The 23,312-nt window shown below is 39.9% G+C and overlaps 1 long non-coding RNA gene across 1 annotated transcript in view; it reads right to left on the bottom strand.

Moving 5' to 3' along the window:
* Positions 1–346: 346 nt before the first annotated feature.
* LOC127576184 (uncharacterized) overlaps positions 347–23,312 on the bottom strand; it is a 49,987-nt gene continuing 27,021 nt past the window's right edge. Inside the window, exons 3-5 of the long non-coding RNA XR_007957176.1 lie at positions 17,030–17,073; positions 2,779–2,843; positions 347–922 (exon numbers count right to left, since the gene is read on the bottom strand). This is a non-coding gene — a long non-coding RNA (uncharacterized LOC127576184). The remainder of the gene's footprint in view (positions 923–2,778; positions 2,844–17,029; positions 17,074–23,312) is intronic.

The raw sequence follows: 23,312 nt of genomic DNA, 5'->3' as shown, positions 1-23,312 counted from the left end.
GTCATGTTCTCCTTCTTACCAGCTGATCTGCATGCTCTCCAATAAAATGCACTCAACCCTGAGTTGTGCATGTATATCTGGCCCCATGGTTTATTTTCGTCTCAAAACCTGCTGCATAATGGCCATAAGACTATAAGGTTTGGCAGGTAGGGATGATTTGTCTTTGTTAAATAATGTTTGAATTTTCTGGGAATTGAATATTCATGGCATAAGTGCAATGGTGTGATGTATTTAAACGCGCAACTGGGACAATGAAGTCGATAATAACGTAGCAGTGATACTCAAAAATTACCCACCATCAAGCATCTTCTGTCCCATGTGTGGAAGAATCCATGGTTCCCATAGTGGTCTCATCAGTCACCTCAGAATCCAATGAACCAGAGTAGAAGCAAGTCATCCTCGATCCCAAAGGATTGCCCATGAAGAACAAAGCTTCACACAGAATGTGTCATTTGTCAAAGCCTTAAAACACCACCTGATCTCAAATTTGAATTGGGTATTGCCTCAAAGTTGAAGAATAATTTGAGTGATCCCAGATGGTGCAGCAGTCAATGTCCTCAACCAGAAATCACGGGGATATTATCTGCTGGTGAGCAGAAGCTTGTCTCATATCTTAAATACTTTGTAACAAAGTCATATGAAACTTTGAAAATCAGAATGGTACTTTAATTAATATGGGAGTTTATAGTGTTTGGTAATATATCAACATTTTTCCTTTCTTCAGAACACTGAATATTTTGTTTATTGAGGTTGTTTATTGATCTGAGTGTGCCCAGTGGGTGGGTCGACTATATAAAAATATCTGAGTCTGTATGATTGATCACAGAGACAAATGTTTAACAATCACACTGAAGGCCTCCTCAGTGATGGACAGCTTCCTAACTTACATAACTAAGGCATTATCATCAGCCAAGGTGAAGACCTGGAAGTTAAAACAAACAAAGGCCACTCACATTTCAGCACGGTATGTTTGAAATTGTAAAAAAACCTTGGAACTTGACACTTCCTTCCCACCTGCCACTCACTTTGCCACCTTTCTCCCCACTGTTGAACTGCAGATCTCAGCAGTGGGCTGACACTGGTCATAAAGTTCCTCATCCAAAGTTCAATTTTAAGCCTCCAAATTCAGAAGTGTTATCAATCCTTCTGGGATTCATAAAGCCTTGTGCTAGATTTCTGAAGCAAGAGTCAGATAGGCAGTCAGTGAATCAACATTGTGGGCAGTGGTGAAGAACATGTGACATATTTTTCATGCACTGTTAATTGCTTAACCTTAAGTAATTAACAGGGACAGAATTAATATGAATTTTTGGAATTTGAAAAATCAAAATTGCTTTTAAATTTGGAATTCTAGCCAAATCAAAATCAGAGCAACTTGAATGTATGTTGTGGAAACTATTTAAAATTACAGCCAAATTCTGAAGTCACAAATTAAATTGGGAGTATAGTAACTCCATATGTTAATGCTATGTTTCTCTAAAAATGTGGAATCATTTGTCAATTCCATTAACTGTGCCTATGAGTTAGATATATCACCAATCGCTGCTGTAGAAAAAATATTAGCTGAAGCCATTTTGAAATGTAATTGTTCCAGTCTATCTACAATTAAATCATGTAAAATGTAGCGATTTCACTGATCTGTTAGTAAAGGTATTGGAGCAAATGTTTATCACTGCTGGGCTAGAACAAATGGAGCTGGTATTTATTTCAATGTTATCTAGTTTCTAGTCAGATCATTTTGAAATGTGTGTTTATTTTTACAGGTTCTAAACTAGAGATAACTTGCAGCATATTGGCTGAACCTCACACAGTTGAAATATTGGTGTACTGGCTGGCCAATCACACTTTCATTGAAGACTATAGCAGAAGCAAAAGGGTTACAGAAACCCAGACGTATGTAATCTTCAACCTTGTATGACTTGAAAGAAATGGTTTGACTGTAATGAATTTTTTTGGAATTTTTTTGCTGTTTTGTCATCTTTTGTTCATTCTGAACAGGAAGCATTATATTTTTTCAGCAACAGCTGTTTTGTGGCATAAGCTCAATTTATGTTCTCTTGTGATTGAAGAACTTGAACTTTACACTTCAGATTATATTGCATAATTATTAAAGTAGCAATTGCAGAAGTCCCAGTGCAGAGTACCCAGATGATCTTCAGTGTGTCTGTGGTCATTAGATTGCTAATATTTTCATTACTGTTTTCAGATGCAATGTGGAGTGAGTAAGCAGTAATAAATTTTGATTTATAATTCATGTACAGGTATAAGCATGCAGACAAAGTTATGTTCATGAATAAAAACTGGTATCTTCATTTGAGAAAGCAGGGTTAGAGACCAGCATCCTTAGAACAGCTTCAATGTCAGAGGAGCTAAAAAATTTGAAGGGATAAATCAAGAAATAGAGATTAGGGGTTGTCAAAATAGTTTTTGATTTAGGTATGAGTATTATCTGAGGACAAAGACTGAATGAGGAGAGACATGGCTTTGAATCTTATATAAGAATAAGTTAAATAAGGAAATTGTTTTGAAATCAAAGCCTATTGCACAGTGAAGCCACAGAGAAGAGAAATGCTACATCTGGGAAGAAACAATGAAGGAAAAATATCAGAGCATTTCTGATAAGGGAAAAGTATGCAAAGGCTTTCACACTCTCAGAATATCATGGAGTGGTTTTAAGTCAATGAAGAATCTTTAAAATGTGAGTACAATTGTAGTGTAAGAAATAATAATATTGGAAATAAATCATGAGGTCCAGATAAAGTAACAACAGCAACTTACCAAAACAAGAGATTGCATTAGCTGGAGATCTTAAATAAAAAACTCAGGAGGAAGTCTGCTAGCATCTATGGAGATAGAAGTGGGTTTAACATTTCAGATCAATGATCTTTCCTCAAAACAAAAATTTAAATTGTATATGGAACACCATACAGTGTTCCATATACAATATATAAATTGTATATGGAACACCAGACAGATTAGAATAGGCACAAGAGGTTGGGAGGATAAGCAATTCATTTCTGCTGTATACCAACTATTCACAGCTTTATACTCAAAAGCTTAATTAATATAGCCAATAACTACAGAATTTATACAGTACTGGAATGTGGTAGTAACCCATCACAGTTACCCAACTAAAACAAACCTTTGTGATATCAAATACAGACAAAGAAAAGTCTCATATCAAATAAAGAAAATTCCAGAGGACTAATACAAATCATAATTAAATGTTAACAAAAATAAACTATGGTTTACTAGATGGCCTAAAATCACAAAGCAAATCCACATTATTGGCTGGTATTGCCAGACAATTTAAACATTTAAAGATAGACCTTTGCATCAATACTCTGCCTAGTGATCATTACCAATTCAAAAATTGGGCAGATTTCTGTGACATTGGGATTATTATGTTGATCCTGTCTAATTTTGCATAAAATAGATTGACCGGATATAACTTTCTGCCAGAAAAGTTCTGCCAGACTTCTGTTGTTTCCATCTCGTTTACTGTATATACACTAGGTGCACAAGTTTGTGATCTCCTGATTTCTCCAGGTGTCCTCTGGATAGAGAATGTCTGATTGACATAATGCTCTATAATTTACTATACATACTTCAACATTACTTCATGTAACCTCTATTATGAGAAGGATGAGAATGATTTTGTGGGAACAATATTTCTTCCAGATTCCTTTCCTATCTGAAATCATATTTTGCATGCACGTTGATGCTTATTCATTGGCAATGAGCTGTTATCCTGGAGTTTTCTATCGAAAACTATTCTGAGAGTATGTTCACAAGGACTATATCTGGAGAATACCCATCCTTGTCCTTCAAGAACTATTAATATCATGGATAGGAAAGGTTTAGAGGGATATAGGCCAAATGCAGGCAAATTGAACTAGCTTGGATGGGCATCTTGGTCAGCATGGATGAGTTGGGTTGAAGGGCCAGCTTCTGTGCTGTATTACTCTATAACTCTATGACTCTTGCTCTATGACTCTAACAAATAAAGATGAGCTAAAATGTGTGCTGAGAACAGATAACACAAATGAATATATTTTTAATATTGAAAGGTACCCATTCTTTAGCTTGCAAAGGTAGGAAATGTCAAAGGTGCATGGACCAAGAATAATCTATTTTAAGTCTTTAGCGAGTTAGCTGCTTGAGGCAACGATAGAGGTGATTCAATTTGGCTTTGGTGTTTCCCGAGGAGTGGGAAATCAACTAGATTGTTGTCTGGTGGAACTTGGTGCAGAATGGCAACATTAAATGGGACAAGACTAGTCTTGAATAATTAGCCTTTGGACATGATATTCAGGCTACACTTGATAAAAGGTGACCTAGATGAATGATAATGTGCCACACAAAAATCAAGATACTGAAAAAAACAATATGTTCAAAATAGAGGTAAAGGAATTAAATGGTAGAATGAACAGAAATATCCATTTGTTATAAATGACAACGTTTTTTTACCAGTTACCAGTTTAAAAAAAAGTGTTGCTCTTTTTCTAAATGATTTGTGCCTAGTATGCACTTATGAGAAGTTCACTTTTAAGCATGAATCTTTTTTGGTAACTAGAGTGTGAAGTATTCATGTTTCATAATTCATGCCTCAAAAAACAAAAGAACTGCAGATGCTGGGCAACGGAAGTAAAACAGAAAATAACACAGAAAGTACTGCAGACGTTCAGCAGATCAGGTAGCACTGCGGAGAGAGTAACAGTTAATGCTTCGGCTCTGTGCTATTTCTCTAGGAGCTCCTCTGTTTTTTTCTGGTACATCTAATGTGCTTTATTGTATCATCAAATTGTATGAAGTAACCTAAGAAAGGTCACGTGCTTCAGCTATTACAGTTCATCATGGGATTCTTACTTGTAGTTCCTGGTGCCAATAGTATATCTTGCAGTTATGCTTTTGAGGCTGGCAAATCTTCTTCCTGGCAGTCTCTTGGATCAAGGATAATTTGCACTCTGCTTTTGTGTGTTTTGAGGTTGCTAATGAGGCCAATGTGGGACCAGACTCTTTCACAGCTGGGGTAGAGGTGTCTGACGGGGCAGAGAGTTAAGTAGTTTGTGAAATGATGTGCTGCTTATGCAGGGCTTCTGTGTGTTCCCTGGCCTCAAGCCTCTCAATACCTTCTCGAGTGCTCCTTCTCCACTTTGAGCAATCATGGGCCAGAGATTCCCAGGAGTCAGTGGGGATGTTGCATTTCTTCAAGGGGGCTTTGAGCATGTCCTTGAATCTTTTTCTCTCTTAGTCTGGTAAACTGTTCCCATGACAGAGCTTGGAATACAGTGTTTTGGGAGCCTGGTGTTGGGCATGTGAATGAAGAGGCCTGCCCAATGTGGCTGATTGAGTGTAAGTGGGGCTTTGGTAATGGGGATGTTCATATGGGAGAGGACACGAACATTGCTTTGCTTATCCTTCTGGTGACTTTGGGAAACTGGAAAACATGGCTCTGTTGGTATCACAGATTCTTACAGCACAGGAGACCATTTGGCCTGTGAAAGAGCTGTGCTGTGTTTAGTTCCACTGTCAGCCTCTTCAATGCCAATCATAGTATAAACCACAATTTAGTCCTATTTTAGTGTTACTGTCCTTAAACGTGATCTTGCTAGTAGCTGAAATGCAGCAGTAAGAATCTTTTGGTTGATCCTTGCCTCATTACTAATTACCTGGAAATTGAGCAGGTGAGGGCAACACATAAGCTAACGAAAGGACTTGCCAACAGTAGATGATCCTTTAGGGATTAAAGTAGTTTCAAAGTGACACCAGTGACAATGAAATTTTAAACAAAATCAGTTCTAAGTTAGATTACATAATAACTTGAATAAGGCAAGTCCACAAAGCTCCAAAGTGCCGGTGCTTTTTTTTTAACAAAAATACTTTATTTCATAGAGAATATTTCCATTGAAGAATATGCAGGTACACTATGCAAACTGGCACAGGCAACGTTTCTGAAAAAAAAATGACATGGATCTTTCGTGCTTTTTTTTTGCAAAGAAGCCTTCCACCATGAGTCCTTGCATATGTTGCACCTTGCTTGGATATGTCCTGCAATTTGGGGTCTGCTACTTGGCAATGGATACTTCCTTCTAGTGGAAGACTGGCAAGTTTCAGGTAGCCACAGAATCTACAGTCATGGTAGGCATTCCTGGCAACAGCACACAGAGCAGAGTGCTCTGTTATTACACTGCTTAAGATGAACTGTGACAGATACCAATGCATTTTGTTCTTATACTTTTTTGCAAATGGCTATTTCAGTAGGAACTTGGTAACTCTCTCATCCCTGGTGCAGCCTGGATGGTAGCTCACATGCTGCTTGTTGGAAGGACTGCACAAGGCGTGTTGCCCTCATCACTACCCTGGCTGTATCCTGGTGCCTGCTGGACAGTCCAAGTGATGACGGGGAAATTCTCAACTGGGTCCACCTCTCCTCTCCGATCAGGGCATTCTATGTGCATTTTGAACAGAAGGGGAGTGGATTGTCACCACCCACCCTGACAGCCTCCGATTCAACTGAACCCGTGGTCACTGTTGAGGACGTAAGATCAGTCTTCCAGAGAGTGAACCCGAGGAAAGCATCTGGCCAAGTTGGTGTCCCTGGCTGAGAGCTCAGATCTTGTGCTGATCAGCTGGCGGGGGTATTTGCAGACATATTTAACCTCTCCCTGCTTCAATCTGAGGTTCCCACCTGTTTTAAGAAGACCACTATCATCCTGGTACCGAAGAAAAACAAGGTAACATGCCTTAATGACTACCGACCAGTGGCTCTGACATCCACTATCATGAAGGGCTTTGAGAGGCTGGTCATGGCACACATCAACTCCAGCCTCCCAGACAACCTTGACCCACTGCAATTCGCCTACTGCTGTAACAGGTCTATAGTGGACGCCATCTCCCTGGCCCTACGTTCAGCTCTAGAGCATCTGGACAGTAAAGACTATTGATAATTGACTACAGCGCCGCCTTCAATACTATAGTTCCAAGCAAACTCATCACCAAACTCCAAGACCTGGGACTCAACACCTCCATCTGTAACTGGATCCTTGACTTTCTGACCAACAGGTATTCCAACCAATATCAATACCAGGATGTTCAGCACTTTCCAGACTGAATATTGCTCAAAATCTTTATGGACAAAGAATTTCTCCACATGGGAAAAGTGAATGGGGGGTGCACCTTTTATCTGGTTGGCTAGCTTCATCAGAACCAGAATTCACAGAATGAGAGACAGGTTATTGGTATTGGTTTATTATTGTCACTTGTACCGAGGTACAGTGAAAAACTCATCTTGCATACCGTTCGTACAGATCAATTCATTACACAGTGCATTGAAGTAGTACAGAGTGCATTGAGGTCGTACAGGGTAAAAACAATAACAGTATACAGAGTAAAGTGTCACAGCTACATCGTTTGCCAATCTTATATTTATTTCAAAAGTATTACTATGTTTATAAAATTTTCAAATGCACATACTCTCTGTCATCATTTTTGTACAAGCTATTATATTCCCTATATTTCCAGTATTATGTATACCACGGTAGATTCACATGCCACGATTGGTAATACCTTAAATGTCGACTGTTTATTTCCCTCCATAGGTGCTGCCTGACCTGCTGAGTTCCTCCAGCATTTTGTGTGTGTTGCATTTTATTTGCTTACAAACTTTACATTATATCAGTTTAACATCTATTTTTCTTTCCCCTACATTCCATGAATTTGTACACTGGTTCCTGCACCTCAGTGTGCAGTGGTGGGAGGGCGCAAGACACCGAGTCTTTCCCACAGAGCCTTTATGGTGGCTGCAGCAGGCTTCAGTGTGTTCACCTAGTACGTGGTCTGAACGTTGGACTGTATCGGTCAGCAACATCTGGTGTGGTCAGCTGCTTGCACTGGCAGACCAATGAGTTCAGGCAGAAAAGTGCATCTTTCTTAGTTTGGAGTTTTTTTTAAACATTATGATGGAGCCCTATCAATGCCACATAATCAAAGCATTGATCAGATCATGGTGCCTGATTAAATTTTTGTGGATGATCCGGTTAAGGATTGTGATTTTTTTTATGCCTTTGAACTGCATGTGAAGAACCAAATCAGTGAACAATCATTTTCTTGACAGCAAGACAAGTGAGAATCTTAGACGTTGTTGGAAATTACACCATTTCATTTCATTATTGAGCTGAGTCCTTAAATCAAGAATCTGTTGATGGGATGTCATGAAGTTGTGAAAGGTGAGTTGTCTGAAACTACAAGTGTGTATTTTAATACTTTCTTACTCGTGTTTCTTTGAATTACTAGTAAAAGAAGAGGAACTGAAAAATCTTACTTAGAAGATACCCTGAATTTCTCAGAAGTTGAAAGAAAGGATTTTGAAATAACTTTTGCATGTGTTATGTTGAGTGGGGGAATATATCAAGCAAGATACATTTCTATCAAGCCAGCTGGTGAGTTTTTTCTAGTTTAGAATAAAATATACAATAATATTAATCCATGATTTTTGTTGCAGCTAATAGAACAAAAAGAGCTTCCATTCTATTAATATTCTGTGTTCCTTATACTGAGGAATAAATAAAAGGCATTGGACTAGAGTGTGCTGATATTTCCCCAAAGTTCTGATTGCTCACCCCTTGAAAGATGTTTTAACTTCCCTCCATATGCCATGGAATGGGAAAGTTTGAGTCTTACAGATTTGTAAAGCTGAACCTGTCAGTTCAGTCCAGTCTTGCTGGGACTGCCCAGCTCAGACCCATTGCAGTATCCAAGGCCCCACTGATTTTATGGTGGATTGTTAAGTAATTATTTAGGAGATGAAAATAAAACTACATTTAAAAAAAATTATTGAGTTTTAGTTTAATGCTATTTATTAACTTTTATTTTTAAAAAAGCTTAATTAAAAAAACAATGAAAATAAATGATGTTCCACATTGGGCAAAGCCACAGCACCAGCTTTGCTGCTGGCAAAGCTAATCAGTGCTGCTTGGGCGCTGGGCCCCCTTTTTGTGCCAGCTGAGGCCCAGTTGCTATCCAGAACCACCTAGTTGAACTCTGGAATGAGGGGGGGGGGGGGGTCTGCAAAATTGGTCCTCCACACCTAAAATGGGCAGGCAGTGATTTTGGAAGGGGTGAAGGTGATGGTGGGAGGCGGGTTGGTCAGCAGCACAATCCAGTCAATTCAGAGGATCTGACTTCTTAACAAGACTTTTCAAGTGAGTGCCATTATGTTCAACGGGACCCTTTGCAAAATGAACATCTAGTTATCATTTGCAGAATGTAAGTGGAGAACTGAAACTCTGGTGTTGATCTTGATGAATGTGATTATTTAAATGACCACCATAACTACACTGGTAATGGTCAAATGGTGCATATCCTTCCTATCATCTGAGGAATTTTTTTTACTATAATACATACATGTTTTTATATGTTTTTCATCTCTTTACCTTTATTTTTCAAACTCCAATAATCCCCAGGCTTGAAATAAATATTTTGAAATGGTGCATTTAATCACTTCCTTCATTAGATTTTTCATTTGATGTAATTTCTTGGCACATGATTATAGAAGTAAATTCATGATGGACTTCAATTATTAACTTAACTTCCATTTATATTTTAAAACTGTTTCTAATGCAATGGCCTTTGCTGGAGAGAAACATAGAAATTAGGTGTAGATATAGATCATTTGGCCTTTCAAGCTTGCTCTGCCATTCAATGTGATTATGGCTGATCATCTGAATTTTGTACCCTGTTCCTGCTTTCTCCCTATATCTCTTTATCTCTTTAGCCTCAAGTATTATATCTTAACCCCTTCTTGAATATATTTAACATGATAACAATACATGATTTAACCTCAACTACCTCCCGTGGTAGAAGATTCCAGAGGTTCACCAATCTCTGGGGAAATAACTTCACCTCACCTCAGTTCTAAATGATTTGCCTCTGAGGCTGTGACCCCCTATTTCTGGACCGTAGGGAATGCCTTTCCCTGGATCCAGTCTGTCCTGTCCTGTTAGTATTTTATAAGTCTCAAAGAGATTTCCTGTCTTTCTTCTAAATTCCGTCAAATTGAAGCCCAATGGTACCAATCTCTTTTCATTCTTCAGTCCTGCCACCCCAAGGAATAAGTCTGGTAAGGCTTTGTTGCAGTCCCTCCATGACAAGAATACCTTCACCTCAGATAAGGAGACCAAACTGCACACAATATTCAAGGTGTAGTCTCACTATGTCCCTGGCAAAATGCAGTAAAACATCCCTGCTCCTGCACCTGAATTCCTTTCACTATGAATACCAACATACAATTTACTTTCTTAATCTCCCACTGCAATTGCACGTTTACCTTCAGCAACTGGTGCACAAGGATAGCCAGGTCTCACCTCACCTCATCTTTTCCTAATCACTTGCCATTCATTTGCTTTTGTATTGCCACTGCAATGGATAAGCTCACAAATATCCACATTACACTGCATCTGCCATGTTCACTGACTCATTCACTCTGCCTCTCCACATCCTCCTCACAGCTCATGTTCCCGCCCAGCTTTGTGCCATCTGCAAATATGGATGTATTACATTTAACTCCCTCATCCAAATCATTACTATATATTGTGAATATATTTTGCTTAAATTCACTCTGATTGCATTGCAAGGTGGATCTCCAAGATATCAGCAGAAACCTGATGTTGCTTGTATTAATGCAAGGAGAAAGTCTGTGTCGATTAGCCATAGAGTATAGAGCTCAATTTTCCCAGTCACCAACATGGTAGCAGTAGTGTCCTAAGCTGTTGTACAATAATTATTTAAACTTAAAAAAAAATTAACATTTTAGAACCCACAGACAGCCATGAATAATTTATGCTTAGTAATGTGGCTTTACTTCCTACAGGCACTTAATCACAGACTAACACAAGCAAGTGATTTCAGAATTATTTTTGCAATCTTTATAGCAGGAGAACTCTGAACGAAACAACTTTCAAGCTAGTGAGTTAGTTCTGAAAAGCTGTCATCACATTTTCCATTGAAAGGAGTGGCTTGTCTTTTGCGGCCGACAGCAAAAGGTCTTGGAAAGAACATTGCCCACAAAGTTTTACGGGGCTCCATATTGCGGAGTGCAGACTTCCCCTGTTCCAATGTCGGTTTCAGTTTGACATTCTATACATGGGTTTGTGATGTCTAGCACAAAGGCAGAGAGTTGGTAGACTGACCAGCCAGTCAGATTGAAGAGTTACAGATGGCAAAGCAGGAAGTGAGAGGTGGGGAATAAATTACATTTAAATCACATAGATTTTAAATTACTGGTACGGATAAAAATATAAATGTAAATATTAGAACAAAATCCACTTTTTAAGTATTATTCTTCTAAAGCTAACTTACAAAATTAATTATTAGTGACTGGGAAAGTTTTCAGAAATGGGAGATGTAGCGCACTGTTAAAAACTTAGTTCTTCCTGATCAAACAGGGCTTCATTGGTCTTTAAAATTCAGACAAAATAGTGTTTTCTGGTTGATTCTCAATTCCAAGATTACAAAGCAAACCCTGTGGGTTAGCAGAGTATTATTGACAGCAACTTTCAGATGTTCACATTTAACTGTGAACTCCAGAAGATAATCGCAACTTTACACATAAATAATAGAGAGCATGGACAACCTTACCATTAGGACTGCGAATACCCCAAGTAATAGTTTACAGTGAATGAAATGGGGTTCCAGAAACCAGAAATGTGTTTGCTCTATATTAATATGTTTCCTGATATCAAAGGTGCACAATCCTGTCCAATTGACCATATCAATACCAATGTGCAAATAAACCCAAGGTACCATTTGCCTGAGTACTGAAGGCTTTCCCCCCTGCACCAGCAATCCCATATCCATCCTAGCACAGTGACTATTAATGAAGTTATTTCCATAAATGTAAATGGATTTAAGCTTTTCCCTAATCATTCCTGTGTCTGGGTTTAAAAACTATTTGTTTTTTAAGAGTCTAGAGAAGTTTTGTTTGGTTGAGTATTGCCATTCATATTTAAGTACGTGAGCGAAGGAGTTGTGTATTTGCTGTCTCATCAAACCTCAACTTATTTTGCCAGTAAATGAAGCCACTTAAGCCTCAGTTCAAATGTAGGTGACTGTATCCTGCAATCATTATTGCACCATGAGAGAATGTGATGGCCTGTTTCCTATGTTTAAGTAGTAATTTTAAAGTTGTATAACAGGAGGATTATAGGAAAGCTTACTAAATTTTCATACTAACATACTTCGAATACACGATCTGTTATCATATATTGGTTTGTGTCATTTATAGTAATGTAGATATTTTTCTTTGTAGTTTCAAATGTTGGTTCACACATCGCGATTGCTGTTGCTGTGGTAATCAGTATCATTCTGATTAGCGTATGCATGTACAAGCTTTTAAAATTCAAGCCTCCACTGACTTATGTTAACTTAAATTAATTGAAAATTACAGGTAAGCTGAGACCCATTTCATCCAATTCAACTCATTAATATTGCATTACAATTCAAAACAAATATTGGAAAGTATAATAAATATTATCCAGAGCATATTTTGATTCTGAAATGTGTTTTTAGCTCCATTTAATTATTTTGGCCAGCTAAAAGCTAACATTAAATCACATTTCAAGTTTAATGGAGCTGAAAATCTTGGTATTCGGATCATGATCACTGAGCACTATCCCACTGTGCACTGATTCATTATGGTGCCCTTGGTCCTGCAATCCAAACACTCGCAGGTAAATACCCTTCTGTAATTTAGAAAGGACATCCAATGAAGCTGCTCACTGCTGTGCTGGGAATCTGGTGCAAGTCATTCCTCCGTTGGTGCTCCCGTTGCAAAGAATAGCCCATCCTCACTGTGGAGATACTGCCTGTGAGGACTGGTGTTGGGAGGGTCAAGGTGAATGATGTGGCTACTCAGCACTGAGACCTGGGCATCAGGACTTCACCCTGGCTAGCATGGTGAGTTTGGCCATTGCTGGGGACTGGCAGCAGACTGCCCCTCAAGATGGCTGTGGTGTGGATGAGATGATTGTCCACTTCTTTGTGGGCTATGCGATTGCCAAGGAAAGGATGCAAGGCTCCACATTGAGGTTCATCCCGTGCACCTGCGTAACAGAGGACTCTGCTCTGTGGGCTGATCCCAGGGATCATACCCAGAAAAACATCAACCGCTGCTGAAAGATCATCAATTTTGTGATAGGCACAGTTTGTTCTGCCTGAAACCTGATGATTTTCCAGCACAACTAGATGTCTGTAAGTAAAGTGCTGTTGACTGGCACATTCCAGGATACATGAGTATGTGCTGAGGGTTGCACAGAGCTTGGTGCAGCCACTGCGAAGGCTCTGTGAGGAAAGACCAACCTAAGGTCCTGCTGTCACTGGACACTGAGAGAGTGGGCTCTGTGTAACTGCCTCTCAAACACTTCATGGGTGTGTTGTTTAAAGACAAAACATGAGCAGCATTGGTGCTTTGGAAATAGAATATAGTGGTTTGATGGTACAATGAATGGAAAGAACGACATGTACTCATTGTACAGCAGTTACTGTAAATATTTTTAGGAATAAAGTTTATTTTTGAAATAAAACAAAAGGAAGACTGCCAGGATCTGATGGTTTTTCTCATCACCTCCTAAGAATGAAACAGAAGCTGCTGGGTCCCCCTTGGCTTGTTAACATAGAGGAATCTTTGGACTGGGGATAGCTGTTCACCTGAGAGAGGGACTTCCATCACATCCAGCAGGAGGTGAAGAGAAAGACTCCAGGATTAGACTTCTGTCAACACACAGAGCAGGTGCTGCCAGTCCCCAGCCATGGCTATCCTCAATGTGGCAGTCAGAGTGCCACACCTCACTGCTGTGCAGCCCACACCACTCACCCTGACCTGCCCAACACCAGCGGCAAGGGCAGGGGTTCACACCAGGTTCACAGCACAGCAGCGCTGTCAATAGCGCATCTCTCTCTATATATTGTTATAATGACCTCTTTTGACCATGTGTCCATTCATGCTTTGTTCCTGGGAACACATTTTGGGTGCTAAGTAAGGTACCTGTGTAATTACTTTTATAAATGTCCATACTTATGAATGAACAAGGAACTGAAATCTTACAATTTTTTGTACTCCTCTAAAACCAAACCTGATATCTGCTGATGATACTCCTGAACCAGATGCTGTGATTGTGCACAAATGTGGTATGTCTATTTTCCCCTCTTGACATGTGATGAAGCACTTTGCTTCCAGTTACTGCAACATGTATAACATGCAGAGCCATCTGTTTGGGGAATCTGTTCTTTCATTGCACTGTGATTGGTGGAATGATGTTCAATTTTGTCAAACATGTTGGATTAATAACTTGACAGCTAAGTTTAAAGGTGACCATCAAGGAGATGATGAGAATACTTTTTGTTATCATCTCTTGACTTTATATAGTGGAATATAGATCAATCAGATTCTACAACAAACTTGTGATCTGCACTGCCTGGTTACCACCCAAGTGGTGATGTTAAAAATGATACACAATGTTTCTGCTTTTTTAAAATTATAGTTGCTAAAGTTCATTAAAGTTAAATTGTTTATTTAATATTTCAGGTATTACAAATGCCATCACTTAATATGTTTATGTACAGCATCCTGAAGTTTGATTTGCTTCTGAAGTTTGTCTTTTGTTTTGGCAAGACATTTGTGACATCCTGTCGATAGCTGCCACTTGCTTGAAGTGTGTTTGATACCAGAGACTCTTGCTTTGAAAATAGTCAACTTCTCCAAAAATGTACAATAAATATTTTACCACAATAAATAACAATGTCACCTGGAAATTCTTGTTGAATCCTTAGTGCATCTGGACTGAATAGGTCATATAAGGTGAACGTTGGTTTGATCTGAACTCACAAATGTATCAAAGACTATGGTAGCACAAGCCAAGAAAATGATACCCTTGGCCTTTTTCTGCTGCTGTGATATGAGCCCATTTTTTTTTCCCTGTTGTTTTATTCACTGGTAAATTATGGGCTGGTGAGTGCAGTAACAGGAAATGTTGACCAATATAATTACAGTCACTGTGGATGTGATGTTGTATGGGGGTTGGGAGAGTTGATTTTAGACAATGTTGTGAGAACACACCATTTATTTTGTTCTTGCAAATTTTGCCTTTATATTCTCTGCTGTTTTCCGAATCAGAATTGGATTCATTATCACTCACATATGAAGTGAAATTTGTTGTTTTGTGGCAGCAGTACAGCGCAAAGATGCAAAAATCTATAAATTACAAATACAACTAAATAGTGCAAAAAAGAAGGAATAATGAGGTAGTGTTCATGGATCATTCAGGAATCCGATGGTGGAGGGGAAGGAGCGGTTCCTGAATTGTTGAGTTTGGGTCTTCAGGACATGTCCCAGATGGTGAGGGTGTTTAATGATGGATGCCACCTTCTTGATGGTGGGGAGGGTTGTGCCCGTGATGGAGCTGGCTGAGTCTATAACCCGCTGCAGCCTCTTGCGCTCCTGTGCACTGGAGCCTCCATACCAGGCTGTGATGCAACCAGTCAGAATGCTCTCCACCGTACATCTATAGAAATTTCCAAGAGTCTTTGGTGACATACCAAATCTCCTGATTTCCCCTTCCTGAAGTCCACAATCAGTTCCTTGGTCTTGTTGACATTGAGTGCGAGGTTGTTTTTGCACCAGCACTCAACCAGCTGATCTATCTCACTGCTGTACGCCTCCTCATAGCCATCTGAGACTCTTCCAACAACAGTGGTCTCATCAGCAAATTTATAGATGGTGTTCGAGCTGTGCTTAGCCACACAGTCATTCCAGCAGTTAATAAAGAATAATTACACTTACAAAAGTACTGGTAACTAAATAGACTACACCATGGGTTTCATACCAATAGAACTATAGCCCCAAGCACAAAAATTAACACTATGTAACTATTGTATAAATGTTATTACTTATGAAATATATAAACTTTATCAATACCTGGCTTTAATTCATTCTATTTCCATGAACATTTTACTCAATTTATAAATTTAGAACATTAAGATGAATTAATATATTTAAATTCTTAAAGCATTGTATATAGAGTCATAGAGATAAAGCATGAAAACAGGCCCTTCAACCCAACTCGTCCATATTGACCAAGTCTACCTGAGGTAGTCCCATTTTCCTGCATTTAGCACGCATGTTTCTAAACCTTTTCTATTCATGAACATGTGCAAATATCTTTTAAATGCTGGAATTGTACCTGCTTCCACCACTTCTACTGGTAGCTCATTCCATATACCCACCGCCCCTGGAGTGAAAAACTTGCCTCTCAAGTCCCCTTTAAATCTTTCCCCTGACATCTTAAACCCATGCCCTCTAGTTTTAGACTCCCCTATCTGGGAAAAAATACTGTGACCATCCACCTTACCTATGCCCCTCATGATTTTACAAATCTCTATAAGATCACTCTTCAGTCTCCTTCGCTCCAGGGAAAATGGTCCCAGCCTATCTAGCCTTTCCTTTTACAAGCCCCCCAGTCCTGGCAACATGTTTGTGAATCTTTTCTGCATTTTCTCTAGCTTAATCATATCCTTCCTATAGTACAACAACCAGAACTGCACACAACGTTCCAGGTGCAGACTCACCATCTTCCTATATTCAGATAGTTCTCAGCATCTTCAATATTAAGTAGCAATTAATAAAGTTTAAAATTAAAAAAAGCATTCATACTCTCTGTAAGACTTGATGATTAATGGCAATTTTATCTCCAAAAGCCTGTTTCAAAGAACTGGAGAACACTTAGTAGACATTTATATGCAGCCCAGATGGAGTGGTGCATTTAAGGCTATGAGATATAAAAAGAAAAGCAAGAGACCAATTGGTTTGTCAACTTTGTCCTTTCCAGCCAAGTTCATAGCAAGCAACACAATACCAATATCTTCCAGTTGCCATCAGTAATTCTAATCTCCTGGAAAATGAAAACCCCAGGAGAAGAATCTCTTTGAACAATTCAGAAATAATTACTCCCCAATCCCAAAGGTGATGAAAACTTACCAAAACTTGTCCAGCTCCTTTACCTGTTTGCAGGAAATCAGTCCCTGGAGTATAAAGTAGAAATCTAAAGTGAATGATACTCAAAGTGAAGACAAATATTTTAACACTTAAATAATCCTGTGCTTACATAATTTACACAAAGTCAATTTATTTTCACTAATTTATCTATTTCCTATGATGGAGTCTCAAAGCATCAACCTCAATCATCTTAAATAATTCGATGAAATGTTCATTGTCTGATTTTCTGGACAAAGATCCAGTTCCTTGAGCCAGTTTTACTGGCTAAATATTTTTGAACTATGGTGTTAATCTAGTTGTCTTACTCTAAACTATTTCTAGGTTTTCAATACATCTTACAATATGAAGCATCGCAAGTTAGGTATTACATCAGAAATTTCATAGAACTGAGCTATGATCTTTTTCAGAATGCTTTTGTGTTCTTGATTTTAAACAGTGAGTCATAATTAGCTGCCAGCTGCAAGCTACTTGTGTTCATCACTGACCGATGAGTCAAGTATGAACTCTGCCTTTCCAAATATGCTGGTGCTGACTTACTCTGATTCCTAAATGGTAAGGTCTAGTGTAGCAACAAGACCTGATGTGCTGTTATACTGTTGCATGGGCTGCCCAGAACAAGCCATGCACACAGAACAACTGGTCCAAAATTTTGACAGCTGGCTAAACCATGCCCTATCCCCACCTTCTCCAACTAGCCTGACCAACGATCAAACTTGTGTTTCTGAATTTTGGAAACATTTAAAAGTGAATGCTAACAATGAATCAACCTTTACATATCAACTGAACAATGAAGAAAGTTAAATTATTAAAAATTATGATATGAAAAGTTAAAATATTTAAAAACACATTGCCTTTACTAAAGACAATTAATTCATAGGAATGTCAATTTGCTAATATTTGCCTTTTCCCTTGCAGCCATTCCTTCCCATTGAAATTAACTATCTTGATGTTCCTGCATGAAGTCTACTCTGGAGCAGGATCCATGTGCAAAATTCCCTAGTGTATCTGCTGTGGAATTGCAGCTTGTTCACACTCTGCTGCTGGATTCAGTGTTGTTGCCCAGTCAGAAAAAAAGCAGCAACAAGGCAGTAAGTTTGGGACAGGAATACTAAACATGGTGGCAATTACACAGAAATATCTCAGCAGTTCAGGGCACAACTGCCAGCATTTACCAACAGGTTCTGATCTGTGGGGTCATTCTAACAGAACACGAGGCTACCAGGTTGAAACTGCAAAGAATAATGGTTTATCCCCCAACCATAATATGGTTCTATAGCATTTCTTCCTCCTAAATGAAATAGTCACAAATCAATATCTATATACACTACATACAATTGTTAATGCATTTGAATGATAACTTCCAAGTTGTCACTGTAGTGTCCTGATAGCAAAAATTCTTCAATAAAACACAAAGAACTGAATGGTTGAACTGTATTACTGACAAACTTGGAGAAAGAAACCTCAAATTTGGCAATTATTTCTTAACAATGGTGTCTTGTTCGAAGTGGATACTTGCTTTCAGATCAAAACTTCCAGTCCATTAGACAGTACTCTGATTCATCCTGGCTGAGACAAAACAGAAATTTTCTCCATCAAGGGTGGACCTTGACTTCCATAAGGAGTCTCCACTTCAAGCATGTTTATCTGGCTCTAACTCAGATTTCAGAATCAGGTTTACTATCACTATATATGACATGAAATTTGTTGTTTTGCGGCAGCTGTACAGTGCAAAGGTATGAAATTACTATCAATTACAAAATAAATAAATGGTGCAAAAAAGAAGAAATCTGGTGGCAGAGGGGAAGAAGCTGTTCCTAAATCATTGAGTGTGGGTCTTCAGGCTCTTGTACCTCCTCTCTGATGGTAGTTACGAGAAAAGGGCATGTCCTGGATGGAGAGGGTCCTTAGTGATGGATGCCACTGCCTTGAAATACTGCCTCTTGAAGATGTCCTTGATGGTCGGGAGTGTTGTGCCAGTGATGGAGCTGGCTGAGTCTATAACCCGCTGCAGCCTCTTGCGATCCTGTGCACTGGAGCTTCCATACCAGGCTGTGATGCAACCAGTCAGAATGCTCTCCACTGTACATCTATAGAAATTTGCGAGAATCTTTGGTGACATGCCAAATCTCCTCATACTTCTAACAAAGTAGAGCCTCTGGCATGCTTTCTTTGATTGCATCAATGTGTTGGGCCCAGGATAGATCCTCTGAGATATTGACACCCATGAACTTGAAGCTGCTCACCCTTTCCACTGCTGACCCCTCAATGAGGAACAGTGTGTGTGTTCTCCTGATTTTCCCTCCCTGAAGTCCATAATCAGTTCTTCAGTCGTGCTGATGTTGAGTGCAAGGTTGTTGTTGCGACACCACTCAACCAGCAGATCTACCTCACTCCTGTATGCATCCTTGTTGCCATCTGAGATTTATAAATGGTGTTTCAGCTGTGCATATCCACACAGTCATGTGTGTAGAGAGAGTAGAGCAGTGGGCCAAGCACGCATCCTTGAGGTGTGTCTGTGTTGATTGTCAGCGAGAAGGAGATGTTGTTATTGATTCGCACTGACTGTGGTCTCCCAATAAGGAAGTCAAGGATCCATTTGCAGAGGGAGGTTTAGAGGCCCAAGTTTTGAAGCTTGTTGACGAATACTGAGGGGATGATGGTGTTGAATGCCGAGCTGTAATCAATAAACAGCAGCCTGATGTACGTTTTGCTGTTGTCTAGCTGCTCCAAAGCAGAGTGAAGAGCCAGTGTGATTGCATCCGCTGTAGACCTGTTGTGGCGGTAGGCAAATTGCAGCCGGTCTAGGTCCTTGGTCAGGCAGGAGTTAATTCCAGCCATAACCAACCTCTCAAAGCACTTCATCACAGTAAGATATGAGTGCTATAATTGTTGATGCAGCTCACTCTGCTCTTCTTGGGCACTGGTATGATTGCTGCCCTTTTGAAGCAGGTGGGAACCTCAGATCGCAGCAGTGAGAGATTGATGATGTCCTTGAACATTCCAGCCAGTTGGTCGGCACAGGTTTTCAGCACCCGACCAGGTACACTGTCAGGGCCTGACCCCTTGTGAGGGTTCTCCCTCTTGAAGGATGTTCTGACATCGGCCTCCGAGACAAAGATCACAAGGTTGCTGGATGCTGTGGGGATTCGCAGAGGTGTGGCGTTATTCTACCTTTCAAAGCATGCATAAAAGGTGTTGAACTCATTGAGGAGTGAAACATCACTGCCATTTATGCTGTTAGGTTTTGCGTTATAGGAAGTAATGGCATGCAAACCCTGCCACAGTTGTCATGCATCCAATTACATCTCTAACTTCACTCTTCATTTAAATGTTCTTTGATCTGTTTCTGGTCCAAACTGTTAACTTCATGGTGCAGTACACACGTCACACCACATCTAGCCCACAGATTTGGTCTGTCAGGTCCACAGTCCCTGCAGCTCGTGAAGTTGGCCTCTGTCCTGCCTGGCTGGATTCGAATACAAGACTAAAGACGTCTGACTTGTATAAGGCTTTGGTATCTACACAGTATTACGTATAATTTTGGTCTCCTTACCCACTTGCTATATGGGGAGTGTGGTTAAGATTCACTAGATTGGTTCCTGGGATGGAAGTTTGTCCAAAGTATAGTGATTGAGTAGGCCAGGCCTGCATTTTTTGGTGTTTAGAAAAATGGAAGGAGACCTCACTGAAATATAAGAAAATTCTTAGAGGGTTCAACGGGATAGATATATTTTCCTGACTATGGACTCTAGTTCTAGAGGTTAGAGTCTTGAAAATAAGGGGTAGGCTGTTTAGAACTGAAGTGAAAAGAAATCTCTTCATGCAGAGGGTGATAAACCTTTGGAATTCTCTATGCCGGGAGGCTGTGGACGCTCAGTCACTGATAGCTTTCCATATGGAGGCTGATAGATTTTTGGATAGTAAGGGAAATCAATGGTTACGGGGAGAGGGTAGAGAAATAGTATTGAGGTAGAAGATTAATCAATGTGCCCCGGACCATTGCAGTGAAAACCAGTACACATCTAGTCAGAATTTCCAGAGTGATGTGGATGGATTTTGGAAGATTAGTTCTATTCCATACACTGCTCATATAATAGTGATAATGTTTCCAGCTTCAACAAATGGATCGGTATTCGAAAATTGCAAATGTGACGGGAAATTTTAAAAAGGAGAAATTGAGACAGACAAACATTTCCCTCTCGCTTATCTTCGTGTATTCCCAAATTTGGATGATTAGTTGGGACAATCCTGAATGCTGTGCTGTTCAGAGAAGTTGTGCTTTTTGTAATTGTTGGGAATTTCCAGAGGAGTGCTGCTGGGTGGGGAGAGCTCATTTACCTTTACAGTGTCTCCATGTCATTGAGAGCATTCAGCTTTGCATCTTTTAATGGTCCAGTGAACGAGTGACGTCTGCTTTTGTTCCTAAGTTCCAGAGGATCAAGTACAATCATCTGCGATAGATTAAAAGTGATAAGTTCCCATTTTCTCTTGAGCAGAGATCCAGAAGGTTGTCCAAGCAGAGAATGATTCATTGCAGCGGAAGTGTATCAAGGGAGGCAGAGGAGGGGAGTTTTCAAAGGGAAGTTCCAAGTCCGTGTTCATGGAAAGGAGTTCCGTCAATTTCCGAAGTAAATATTTCTTGCCCATTAGACGTGCAACTTTCATGTGCTTTGCTTGGGTAAGACGTTTTGTTTTAGTTGGCAAAACCATACAAACCTGCTGACTGTCTAAAATTATGTCCAGATTTGGCCACCACTCAAATTTCACGTCATCTAAGCCAGTGATAATAAATCTGATTCTGATTCACCACTGTTTAGGAAAGGTGAGAAGGTCCTAGAGAAAAACAGGATCAGTGTGGATAGGCATCATGGTCGGGATGGACAAAGTGGACCAAAAGGGCACGTTCATCTGCTGTACGATTCTATAATTCTTTGAAAACGCTGGGTACACTCAGCAGGATTAAACGCAGGATCTCTGATCTGACACACCAACTGCTTTTCTCTTCCCAAAGTCGCTGCTTGAACTGCTGAGTGTTTCCAGCACTTCTTCTGGTTTCATTTCAGATTTCCACCACCTATCATTTGTTTGACATCTCCTTTTAATGGATAGGCTGGGACTGTTTTCCCTGGAGCGAAGGGGGCTGAGGAGTGACCTTACAGAGGTTTATAAAATTATGAGGGGCATAGATCAGGTGGATGGTCACAGTAGGGGAGTGTAAAATTAGAGGGCATAGGACTATGGTGAAAGGAGAAAGATTTAAAGAGGACCTGAGAGCCAACGGGTAGGCATGGTAGTGTAGCAGTTAGAGTAATGCTATTACAGTGCCAGTGACTCGAGTTCAATTCTGGCCACTGTGTGTAAGGAGTTTGTACGTTCTCCCCATGTCTGCGTGGTTTTCCTCCCACATTCCAAAAGACTTATGGGTTAGGAAGTTGTGGGCATGCTATGTTGGTGCCGGAAGCATGGCTTCACTTGCAGGCTGCTCCCCAGAACACACTGTGCAAAAAGATGCATTTCACTGTGTGTTTTGATGTACATGTGACTAATAAAGATATCTTATCTTATCTTGTTATATGTTGGAACAGGCTTGAGGGGTTGAATACCTTACTCCTGCTCCTATTTTCTCTTTTCTTGTGAGGACCTGAACATTTGCTGTGGAAGTTACAACTGCAGACCAGAAGCAGGACTCAACTCCCCCAGCTGTCTGATTAGCCCTCAGTTCCAGCCAATGGTAGGTTTGGGACAGGGGATTCAGGGGAGAGATGCCCATGGACCATGTCGGACCCAGTCCAGCTCCCTGGGCCTGCATCCAGATCCAGTCCATAGTCAACTCTAGATAGATACTATACTGGGCACAGTGGTGATAGGTACAGGTCTAATACCGTATAACACTTGAGTACAGTACTAGTGCGTACAGGTATGTTGCTGTGTAACATTGAGGTATAGCACATATAGGCTCAGGTCTATCGCTTTTTTCAGTGATTCCTATGTTAGCCTTATACCCTCTATATCTCTCTACTTTCTAACCATGCACAACGTCCCATGGTCCTATGCATAAGACTGAAACAGACGACATTTACATTTCAATAGTGCCAAATAGCTTTGCTCTTAAAATGTCTAATGGTTCTAATGCTTGAACCATTCATCTATTGTTTGCCTCCAGTCACACCTCTCTTGGTACATTGATCTCTTTATCCTGATTTCATTTGTGTGTTGTGACTTGGAGTTTCAATGTGTCCCTCAAGAAGTTGGTTGGAATTCAATT

This window comes from Pristis pectinata, chromosome 11, assembly GCF_009764475.1.
Source record: "Pristis pectinata isolate sPriPec2 chromosome 11, sPriPec2.1.pri, whole genome shotgun sequence".
Lineage (NCBI taxonomy): Eukaryota > Metazoa > Chordata > Chondrichthyes > Rhinopristiformes > Pristidae > Pristis > Pristis pectinata.
Note: the sequence above shows the minus strand (reverse complement) of the source record. Positions and strands in the feature narration are given on the sequence as shown.